Source organism: Talpa occidentalis, unplaced genomic scaffold (genome assembly GCF_014898055.3).
Source record: "Talpa occidentalis isolate TD23 unplaced genomic scaffold, MPIMG_talOcc4v2.1 talOcc4.14, whole genome shotgun sequence".
Classification (NCBI taxonomy): Eukaryota; Metazoa; Chordata; class Mammalia; order Eulipotyphla; family Talpidae; genus Talpa; species Talpa occidentalis.
This window is the reverse complement of record NW_023601433.1, coordinates 44,577,945-44,590,342: the sequence shown is the minus strand read 5'-3', so window position 1 is coordinate 44,590,342 and position 12,398 is coordinate 44,577,945. Positions and strand designations below refer to the sequence as shown.

General features: G+C 41.4%; 1 protein-coding gene across 6 annotated transcripts in view; it reads right to left on the bottom strand.

Annotated features, from left to right (window-relative positions):
- Window positions 1–12,398, bottom strand: part of SIPA1L2 (signal induced proliferation associated 1 like 2) — a 224,180-nt gene that overhangs the window by 133,291 nt on the left and 78,491 nt on the right. The window contains exon 1 of one of the 6 annotated variants that reach the window (XM_037510418.2): window positions 10,013–11,268. The exons of the other annotated variants lie outside the window; for them this stretch is intronic. The gene's annotated coding sequence lies outside the window, so the exon portion shown is untranslated. Of the gene's footprint in view, window positions 1–10,012; window positions 11,269–12,398 lie in introns of those variants that run through there. 6 annotated transcript variants of the gene reach the window in all.

Sequence of the window (12,398 nt, the reverse complement as noted above, 5' to 3'; positions counted from 1 at the left end):
ATGGCACCTTCAAACTAGAGTTTAACTTCCCTAAGGCTCTTTGCACCTCTTCTTTTGTGAAGCTTCTCCACCTCACCTTCTGCTTCCTGTGCATCAAGCTTGCTCGCTGAGGACAGAACCCAGGGACAGGGAGGCAAGGGAGTAAGTTAGGAAAAATAATGTGAGGTCAACAGTCAGCCAGAGGTGTCCCTGGTAATTTACAAATGTATGAATGGGGAGAGGACAGCAAAAAGAGAAGAAAACAAAAAAATAGATGGTCAAGCAATGCTGGGGGGAAAAAAACAAAAAGGAAAATGCAAGAGAAACTACGCATGGAGAAAAAGAAGTTAGAAGGACAGGGATTCATTTGATGTAGTAAGATGATACAATTTAAAATATGACCAGAACATTATTAGCAACAGTCATGACTTTAGTCAGGGACCTTGCCACTAGCCTCAGGAGCATTCATCATGTTAGACATTAGATCAGGTTCTGAAGAATTTAACTCTGGACTTGCTACCTTAACAAAAATATACCTGGGCCTCCCTGGTGGTGCAGCAAGTTGGGGCCCGCGCTATAAAACTGGCCACAGCTTCTGCTGCACGGGTTCAATTCCCAGCCAGCCAGGGAGATTCCCACATGGCGCAGCAGACCTCTCTTGCCTTGCCTGTTGCTCCCCTCAGCAGTGTTTTTAGGTCAGTCTGCCTGTTCTGCTCCCTGCTCTGTCTCTGGTGAATTCTCTCATCCTCCCTTGCCTCTGACTGTACTCCAGTTCTTGTATAAGTAAATCTTAAATATATATGTGTATACATATATTTTTATATATATCTTTTCAGATATATATATATCTTTTCATATATATAGATATCTATCTATCTATCTATCTATCTATCTATCTATCTATCTATCTATCTATCTATCTCTCTCTATATATATATATGGAAAACAGGAAAACAAGGTGGATATAAAATCCTTAACAGGAAGTACTGGGTTTCCAGTATTCCACAACCCAGGTGCCAATAAGGTTTTCTTTAATACATGAGAAAGAATATTAATTTTTCTTCCTCTAAAACTTCATCTTTATTGACACTGAACAATTCCCAAATTATTTTCTTGCCATTCTCTGCATTTATGAATTAAGGTAAGTCAACATGATGTAATATCTCCCACACAAAGTGTTCAGTTAAGTTTGGACTTTATTCACCCAATAATTTTTTATCTGCTCATTTGATACTTCTTATTGATACTTTAACAGAAGAGTAAACTGTGGAAGGAAACTGGATTAACACTTTCAGACACTCAGTTTTCAGTTTACCTCCACAAACAAACTACGTACAAGAACATTCTCCATCAAGTTAGGGCATGGGCAGGGAACCTAGAGGCAAGAATGGTCTCATCCTACAAATATAAAAACCAAATGGGATAGAGAAGAATGTTATGTTTTCAGCTGAGTCTTAAATATGCCCCCACATATAAATATGAGTGTGTATACACACACATATACTTATTTCTCAAAATATCTACCCAAACCCAATTATGTAAATATAGCCATACATGATATAGAAGAATGTCCTCTGAATATTTAGCACTTGCAGTTAAGGATGCAATCATTTAATGTTTTTATAAATACAAATACTATTGGACTGTCTACCCCCTACTTAAGTAACCTGGGAAAGTCTCTCTTTACTATACAGTAATTTCTCTACTGCCTGAAAAGGGCAAATTTCATCTTATAATTGCTTAATCTGCAATAAAAATCATTAAAGATATTCAGTATAGAGATATTGCAGTTATCTAATTCAAGCGCCTGCCAACAGCGGAGCTGCAGCTGTGCCAGGCTTAAAAATACAGGCATTTGATCTATCAGGAATCATTCAAACCCAGTAGATCTAATCATATGACTCACTGCATGCAAATGTACCTATAAAGAGGGCATCCCTGGTGGCACAAAGGGTTGGGACTCAGCCTATGAGGCTGTCCGCAGCCACTGCCGTGCGAGTTCCATCCCCAGCCAGGGAGGTACCCACATGGTTCAGCAGACCTCTCCAGATTTGCCCGCTGCTCCCCTCAGCAGTGTATTTCAGACGTCCTGCCTTTTCTGCTCCCCACTCTGTCTCTGGTAAATCCTCTCACTGCCCCCTCCACACACCTCTCTGCCTGTACCCCAGTTCTTGTATGTATAAATAAATAAATAAATATTTTTAAAAAAGTATACCCATAAAGAAATCTTTATATATAGTGCATAATTATTTTGTCATAAAGCTCTAAAATGCATCTGGTTCTAACCTTAAGCACAGTACTGAAATGACCTCCATGAAGTAGATATCTGATCATCTCCAATCCTTCATAACCTTCAAAAACCTTGGGTGTGTCCCCAGAATAAAATGAAATTTCCAGCCTAGTTTTTGGTGCCTCCACGACCTGACCACAACCCATCTCATTACGCAATGTCCAAGAAGCCAGAGACCAAAGGAACAGAGAGACTGAAAAAGGAAATAGTTCAGGTCTGTTGTAAACAAGGCACTGACAAGGTGTTTGCATTTACATTATCTCATTTAATTCCCATAATAATCCCTTACCCTTATGTAAGAATGAACATCATAGCTACAGGGGAAGAAACAGACTCTGATCAGCTGGGGGGAAGTGCTAATAAGTTCAGTGACTAGAAAGATCAAGCAAGTACCAGCAGTCTGGGTCCCTCAACTCTTCAGGAAGGCATCTGAGCTCAAGGAGGAAGAGCCCATTTCCTGGGCTGGAATACACTCCTCCCAAGTCTAAGCAAATAGCCTGGGGCACAAACAGAACTGCCTATGTGTACACACTGGTATTTGCACAGGACAAAGGTCAGGATCTGCCACTTACTAATTCCTTCTGTGCTACAGAAACAACTATATTTTCTAAGATTCTTCAAGAAGCAACTGTAAATAAATTTTATGAATGTGTGTTCCAGGAAATTTACTCTGAACTAGTAATATCTCTTTCTATGCAATAGGAGCTGACCACCCCTTTGTCTTCCAAAGGAAAGGCCGAGGTTATGCAGCCACGTGACTGGAATAGAGCAACACAGAGCAAACCAAAAAACCCTCCTCTCCTTTCTCCTGAGGTCTATCTAGTAAGCAATAGACAAAAGTATCATATACAAACACAATTTGCATGACTAACTGAACGTTTTTTGTCATTGTTATGCTAAAAAACAGAAGACTGGAATATCTAACACTTCCATTAACATTTTCATAACAAGAATTTTGGGCACACACATACAGATACACAGACAGGCATATGCATGTATTTATGTAGCCCTCCCCACAACAAGTATTCCCTTTTAAAAAAAAAAGATTTATTTATTTATGCACACAAGAGCTGGGGTACGGGCCAGAGATTGGGGGGTGAGAGGATTCACCAGAGACAGAGTGGAGAACAGAACAGGCAGACTGACTGAAATACACTGCTGAGGGGAGCAGCGGGCAAGACAGGAAAGGTCTGCCTCGCCATGTGGGTTGCTCCCTGGCCGGCCAGGGATCGAACTTGTGTTGCAGAGGCTGCGGATTGCTTCTTAGTGCAGTGCTTAACAACTTGTGCCACCAGGGAGGCCCCAAGTTTTCCCTTTTTCTAATGTAAAATCTTGGGATATAGAAAACATTTTAGGGGATATAATAGTTGTAAAGACTTTCTAAAAGAAGTAACAGTAATGACTTAAACTTGTCAAACCTTCACATACATGACACAACTTTGGCAAAGTAGTTAAGAATGTGATGGTGGAAAGGAAGAAACTGGTAAACAAGACCTCTGGGGTGCCTCCCCTGGTGGCGCAGGCAGTTGGGCGCAGCACTGTGAGACTGTCTGCAGCCTCTGCAACGTGGGTTCAATCCAGACTGGCCAGCTGGTAAGGATCCCACATGGAGTGGCAGACTTATGTCTCGCCCGCTGCTCCCCTCAGCAGTGTATTTCGTCAGTCTGCCTGTTCTGTTCCCCATTCTGTCTCTGGTGAATCCTTCACGCTCCCTCACATCTGGCCCATACCCTGGTACTTGTATAAATAAACAAATAAATCTTAAAAAAAAAAAGACCTCTGGGAACACCCTCCCTACACCGTCAATCACTTATTTTACTATCAAGTAAAAGGTACCTGGTGTCCAGAGTTAAGAATGTCAAGTCTGCCTACAGGAAAAGAAAACTAAGCACCAGAGTGCCTCGAATGTTCTCATGATGTTCTTATCTCAAGCAAAAAAACAAAAACAAAAACAAAAAACAAACTCCCAAACACCCCTCTTTCTCTAAGGCAGGGGCTCCATGTGGGCATGAGGCCTACAATACTCAGAACTGAGCTCATGAACTCTTACAGGAATTATCAGGGTTTACACATTTGTAAACAGGACAAGCCAAGCCACAAGACTGTTTGCTTCTTTTTCATACTTTTCCTTCCTGAGAAAAAATTAGTCAAGTCTGTAGATGGCTTAAGAAGTACCAATGCAGCCAACTACCTATTAAGTTACAGCATTTCCATTTGCAAGGAAGTGCTAATTACAAGAAGTCTGACAGCAACTTTTAAGCCTGATGCTTTTGTCCAGAGTCCTCAGCAATTCATTAAATATCAAACAGCCACCACATCCCCTGCAAATAATATTGAAAGGATTCAACACAACTTCATATACACTTACACTTGGTCCACACAGTACACCTGTTGACGATCTGTATTCAAGCTTCTTATCCATGTTTCTTACGTGCTGTTGGTATACAACTTGAAATTTTAAATTAAGGCACTTCACTCAAATATCTAACAGGCTCTGTGTGGGAGCTAAGTGCCCTAGAAGAACCCTAATTCACTTCTATTTTTAACAAAAAATAACCTAGAAACCTTAAAAAATGGAAAAAGAAAAGAAAAATAAGTAATCATACATTATTTTATCACCTTTCAGAAGCTGTGCTTTCTGCCCATTTCTCCTAACCTCTTGTTCTTGGATTGTTTTCCCCACTTAAAAAAAAAAAATTTGAAAATCACTAATGACTTTTTAACTGATAAAGCATGATAATTGTCTAAAAAAGTAAAATCAAAATGTCCAAGAGAAGGTAAAGCTCTTCTTAACTATTATAAAGAGTCTGGGGTATATAGAGCCTTCCTTTAATCATAACACACATATAATTAAATGTCTATACTACATCAGTAATGGGATTATGTCATACTATAAATACATTATACTACAACCTCTTTTTTAATATTCATCTCCCAGTGCCTCTTTCCCTCCCAATAAATAATAGTCCCTTTTGTAAGTCATACTTGGCTGCCTTTAAGAAAAATTACAATATGAAACTGCTGGACAATGTTTCAGAATGTACATTATTGACTGACTGGGCAGAAGATTCAGTCTTCTTTTTTCCCTCTGCTATCACTGAGATAAGCACAATCAGCATCCAGGCTGTCATTATACTGAAAATTCTGTATTAGGAATATTCAGAACATGAAACTGAAAAAGTCACTTCTATCTTCAAGCCAACCTGTAGCCTGTTTAAATCTCGAGGCTGAAGGAGGCCAGAGTGATTGAGACACAAAAGATGACCTCTCTTAAGAAGAGAAAAGAGCATTTTGTAATTCCTAGGATTTAAGCAGCCAGTAGGATCTACAGAGGACCTCACTTGTGCGTGAAAAGCTGTCCCTTTCACCTCCACAACCATTGCAGCTCTTCCCAAAGGACCCTTCTACTGCCCTGAGCAGAGAGGGGAGAAAAAAGTCTAAAAGGCCACTCTGCTTAGGTGCCTTTCACCCTCTTTGACATTATTTTCACCTATTTTATAAAAAGGTTTTTATGACCACTCCTCCCCTGTGAGAGTCAATACACTTTACAAACTTCCCATTTAATCAAGTAGAAGATTTAACAGGAAGACCTTGCCGGACCAGGCAATGAATGACACTGACTGAGATCACTCCGCACCAGACCACACAGCACTTGACTGAGTGGAGGGGCCAGCACTTTAACCCCTCTGCGTGGCAGAACGGAGCACAGCCTCACAAGTAGACACAGTGAACACAGCTGAACATAGTACACTAGTGAACACAGTTCAATTTCACTCATTTCCTGATGTTTACTGTTTCAGGAACTGTATGAGGCAGTGGGCATTCCTGAAGACAAGAACTCAGTTCCTGAGAATAGTACGTAGTCCAGTAAGGCAGAGAGGCATGCAAATGACTGAGCTGCACTGATGAAGATATTATGGGAGGAGATCTACACAGCACTACAAGAGCCTCATAAAGGAAACAGCCAACTTGTGAGAGGCGGGATGGTATGAAACCCAAGGTGGATGAGCAGGAGGTCTGTCTGGTAGAGAGGAGGAGGAAAAACATTCTGGGTAGAAGCAGCAGCTGATAAAATTAAGGCCTGATAAGAGTGCAAGGAAATATCTAGGGGTGTGTGATGACTACAACACAGAGAACCAGGGTTACAAAGAGAAAGAAGCGCATGAAGATGGAAAGGAAGTATAATGCCAAATGATTTTAGACCCTATATTTCATGTTAGTGCTATGAGATTTTACAGATAATTGGGGAATTAACAGAGACTGGATATTTTAGTGAAACTGGCTATTGCCTAAAATGTTGTCTCTAGAGAGACATCAGCCAGGATCGCACCAGAGCCCAGAGCCAGTAGTGTACAGGAAGGGAGAGGGGGAGAGTCTAGAAGGAGGAGGGAAAGGTGTTGGTTAACACAACGGGGGAGGGGGTAGCCAAGTTTGAAATTCAAGTACTGAGACTGTACTCCAAAGCCTCAGAAGAATTTCTTCCACCAAGGGAAATATAAGTTTTTGAAGCCTTTCAAATGACAGGACAAGGCACACACAAATAATCTCCTTTATTTAAAGTCAACTGATTAGATGAGGCCCACCCAGTTTAGCTCCTTTATTTAAAGTCAACTGATTAGATGAGGCCTATTCAGATTATCTCCTTTATTTGAAGTCAACTGAAGTTAGTCGTATCTACAAAATGCAACAAGCTGCCCAATAGTGTCTCAGTCAACAACCTGCCCCCTTATGATGGTGGCCCTTCTATGTAGCCCAGGTGTGTAGGAGGCGGGGCTGTCTAGGGTTGTGTAAGTACACTCTGTGAAGTTCACACAGTGATGAAACAGCCTAACGATAAGCTTCTCAGAATGAATCTAGTGGTTAAGTGAGGCATGACTATACCTACTCAACAGCAACTGAATTAGTGTGCTTGACAGGGCGACTGGGCATTACAACCTAGTCAAGTGGACACCTAAAACTAACCATCACAGGGAGTCTGCACTATTATTGAACAAATGAATGTATGTGTGGCTGTGTGAAGGGAAGAATAAGATAGGAGAACCCAGAGACAAGGAAACAAAAACAATCGACTTAAGTACCTCAGGAGAGAGATGGCTGCCAGAAGTTAGGAGGGATTATGGAGCAGGGGGTAGAGAAGTGGAACAAAGTACCTGAGAAATACCCAGGAAGAGCCATCACTAGGAAGTTAGAGATAGGCAACCAGAATTCAAACACCTATCATTCAATGTAGATTCACTAATGTACTGCTAAAATTACCCTACCTTAAAGGGTAATTACCCTTAAAGGGTAATTTTAAGCTCACACTTCATCTGTGAAGAGTTACGTAACAATAGCAGGCCATGGAAGGTTTAAACCCACAGAGTCAGGATGGAGTCAGACAGGTCAGAGAATGAGTGAGCAGCCAGCATACAGGTAAGGACTCCTAGGTGGGAGGTGCTGGGAGAAGCAAGGGCAAGAGAAAATACCAGTCTGGAACTTTCTACCAGTTCACAAGAGGGTCTCACCATTTCTTCAGAAATGGAGAAAGAAAGTAAGAATTGTCAATAGTCAAGAAAGGTTGCCAGGACTTGAGGGATTTTTGTTCCTTTGCTTGTTTGTTTTGGGGGACTGTTGCGCTGTGACTGGAAACCAAAAGCCTTGAGAGTTTGGTTCACAGAAGGAACTGCAAATGGGACCCCAATAGCAGGGACCAAGATTATCTTTACCCATCGAAGGAGAAAGGGGTGTTCTGCCAAGCAATAAGCCTCTCCCACCCCGATTCATCTGGCTTCTCCCTAATCTTGTTAAGTACAAGGTAACAGATGACATTTTCCAAATCAACTTACTTTCCATGTAAAGCTAAAGAAGCCAAGGAGCATTCCCATTGCACTTAGAGACAGAGAACACTGTATACATGCTACCATTTTTGGCCTAGAAATAAGAGAACATCAGTAAGTATCTGCTTGAATATGCATAACACATTTCCAGAAGAGTACACAGACATAAACAGCACTGTATTCTATAAGGAAGGAAAAGTTCACAATGGGACACAAGGTGGGGGTGAAACTTTTTACCAAATATACTTTTGGGCCACATGAACATATTTCTCCAAGTAAAAAAAAATCTTAAATAAATAACAAAGCAAACTCTTCTGCCAATCCTTCCAATCTCAAAAAAAAAAAAAAAAAAAAAAGAAAAAAGAAAGATTTTTCTGTACAAGACACACACCTGGAATAAACAGCAGGAAGGAGATCAGTATTTGCAGGGAAGCACGAGGATATGGAGCACAGCCTAGTGAGCTGAACGCCCTTTTTGGGCAAGGTGGTCACCTGTGGCAATAAGGAAATCCCCAGTGACAGAATCACAGGTCTCATTCTATGCATATATATTTCTAGAAATACATCTTTTTCATGGTTTTCAAAGTATGTTCTAAGGTCACTCTGGTAGAAAAGGGCTGACCAAATGACAAAAACTAAAAACTCTGAAAACAGTCGATCTAGAAAGAATCCCAGCATTGCCACTATCCAAATCCCTTATTATTCAGGAACTTTCTTTGAGGCACTCTACAGCGGTTACTGAAAAATCCTTATTGATAAGTGAACCAATGATATCTGATCCAGAATTTACTTTGTTTCAAAATTTCTGTTTTCATGTAGTTTTCTCCAAAATACTGAAGACCTGGGAGGGACCCCTTTCCTGCAGCCATGGCTAACTATGATGGCCTTGACAAAGGCCAAAGGCAACTCTGCCCCTATGGTTGGTTTAAGATCTGTGCTGGCCAAAGGCCATGTAGAAAAACCTAGAACAGGCTCTGACACATGACTGGCTAGCCCAAAATGTGATTCCCATTCTTCTCAAACACTAATCCTAACAAAGTATAAAGTCAATTTTCTAGAGAAGCAATTACATAATCCACTTTCTACAGACAAGCTTTTTTACAGAGTAATTACTCTAGCAAAAGAAAAATGAAAGTTAGTATGAATATTACTAGCATAATCATGCATATGCGAAGGCAGAGCCCAAATGCCAAGGGTTAAAAATGGATCGAGAGATCACAGAGTGAGAACTGGATTGCTTCCTCCTGCAGCGATGTGGCTGCCTTATTAGCAGGCTCACAAGATTTAGGCTTGGTATGATAAGCAAACACAGCTGAAGAGCCACCCGCCCCCATGAGGTACATTCTCAGCGACTACAAACACCTCATTCACCACCTTAGTTTACTTCCTATCCCCATATATCCTTTCCTTAATCCATAATTAGTGTGAAACCCAGAATATAAGTATTGTTTGCTGGTAACTTTCCCACAATATTAAGACACATAGAAGACAAAACATTTGTTTTATAACCCCAAACAATGACAAATTTAATAAATACACTTCATTTGTTATTTCAACAGACATGCACTGTGCACCTATTGAGTACCGTAGGAGAGGGATAGAGACAGGCCTCCCACAGTCTGGCAAGAATGTAAACTTACACAGTCCTACAGGATCCCAGGCCAGCTGTCTGGATGGAGCACACATCACAAGGGATGGCATTCCTGCCCAGTCCTGGTGGGGAGGCCAGTCACCTGGGCCAGGTGAGAAGCAGCAGCCTATGCAAAGTCACAACAGGACTGGAGAAGAAATGTGTGGCAGATGAAGCAGAACAGTGGAGAGATGCATCAGCCCCATGAGGAGCAGGAGCCCCTGGAGATGCCAAGGAGCCTACATACAGCTGGCACGAGAGACAAACAGAACTCATAGATAATTGAATACCACTCACCTAAGGGTCTTCTTCAAGCAAGAATATGAGAAACGGAAGTTGTTTTCTCTCACTAGGCAGGATGTGCACGCCAAACAGAGTGGGAGGCCTGGACAGCACTGGGCTTGTACTGCCAGCACCCTTCACTCCAGCCTCCTTCACTTCATGCCGTCCATGGTCACCCCCCGGAAGTGATAGTAGCCACACAACCTACCCCCAATCAAGCAGAAGTGACAAGAGCAGTCAGTTAAAACCCCAGTCCAAAGCCCATTTCCTGTCTACCTCCCACGCTTCATAGCTTCCTCCTTCCTGCTGACCTAGGACCACTCCTTGACTCTCCTCTCCCATTTCAGGCTCCACTGCAAATACTTCTCGTCTTACACAGTCATCCTCTTTAACCTACTCTTCATTCTGCCCAAGGTCTTTCTGTAATTATTCCCCAAACGAAAGACCTGAAAGTAAGCTGCTCGCCTGTGTGTAAAGTACACAGGATCAGGCTGACCGCCTTCGGTCACAGGAGTCAGCAGGGGATTCCTGAGAACTGAAGAAGCCAGGCTGGTGTGAGAAGTCTTAGAAAGTTACTTCAGTGGGACACTTTGTTCCTAATGACTATAAATCAATAAGCTACAATTGTATGTGCCTAAAATTCTGGGGGATTAAACCAAGGAGCTTGAGGCACAAATATGGGAGGAAAATAAACTGTTTTCCTTTTTTTGCTGAAAATGTGTGATACAATTTATTTTCAAGGTTAAATATACAAAAATCGTGGCCAATATTCTTTCTCTTCTTTATCAGTTAATTTTGTTCCTGTGCTTCCCTAATTCACCACATCACTGGTGCCGTAGATTATTATAATGAGTCGGGCAGAGGAAAGACTCTTAGTCACTCCAAAGCCAGTCACACAAAGGCAGAGGCCCCTTCATAAACAGTCCAATGGTAGTAACAGTGACGGTCTCTGCTTTCACTCCTGCGCAGACCTGGAGACCAGCTGTCTGAAGGCCTGAGAAGGTTTTACCTTCCTAACCCTCAGATGGGGTTTAGAATTTTTCTAACCTGCAGCTAGTCATTCTCACTCTGGCTTTTTTCGTTGCATAAGATTGTTATTAATAATGCCACTTCATCATTTTACCAAATGCCATCTTGCTGTATTCAAAGGAGTGTTCATTACTCCAAAGACCATCTGTCTAAGAGCTCGACAGAAGGTTTAAATAATCACGATCCAGTGAAGAATGTATGGTCACATTACAGCAAGTCAAATATTTACATTTCTCAGTATTTTAAAGATGAACGTTCTTATCCAGCCATTGACCACAAGTTAGACTTAATTACTATGCTTTTTTTTTTCTTTTGGTATTCTTATCTTCTATACTTTTAAACAATGCAGAAAATACATTACAAGGGTAGTTGTAAGTTAAGCAAATGGGACTGCCAATCACAAGACTATATAACACCTTCATTTAGACAAGAAACAATCCTGACAGCAGCAGTATTTTCAACCAGAAAAGCAGTTAAGTAGTATTACACAAATCAGCAAAACATTAGGCAAAACAGCTGGTTCTGCCGTTCCATGCATTAATAATTGTGGCTATTGTTGCTGCTGCTAAGATCAAAATCACAAGTAGCAGCAGCCAGGCCAGTTGTATTTTAAGGCATCTAATGCGGCCACCATCTTCATAATGCAGACAATACAACCTAAAGCTGGGGAAGCTCTCCACCAGGGGAAGCGAAACAGCAAGGCGACTTGAGAGCTCTGTGGGTTAAAACAGATAAGCACAAAAAACCCGATTTCTAGATGTTATTTAACTAATATTTTGAATAGGAAAAAAAAAAGGCAAATGAGGGAAAAGGCTAAATAAGTTCACTGAGTACTGGTCTCAAGTAGCAGGTGTACCAGAGGAACAACTAAACTAAAACCAGGGGTTAGAAGACAAGCAGAGACGAGTGAAAAGAGAGCTTTCGAGTCAAACAAACCAGAGTGAGTGTCCCCTTCCCTCCCCTTATTAGCTGGTGTCGTGAACAAGTTACCCTGCACCTTTGAAAGTGCATTCTCATCCGTAAAGGGATAGTGAAGGCTACGGTGGGATTGCAGGAAGATGAAATGATATGATGCGTGTGTTTGAGATCTGACACCCCAAAAACACAAACACAAAATTATCACTTCCCATTTTCCTCTAAAATAAGTTCTGTTTTTATTTTCTAACCCACAACCAATTCTTTCTCCACCTATAAGATGGAAAGATTAGATCTAAAAACCACATAATTTAAGGTTCTTTACAACTCTAACATTGGGAGACTGTGAGGAAGGCTGAGTGTGGGTGCCCGCTGCAGGTGCTGTCCTGGGGGCGGGTAACAAAGGGACTGAGGATGAGCTGAGACCATCTGAGAAGTCAATGAAAATGCAAGGCAG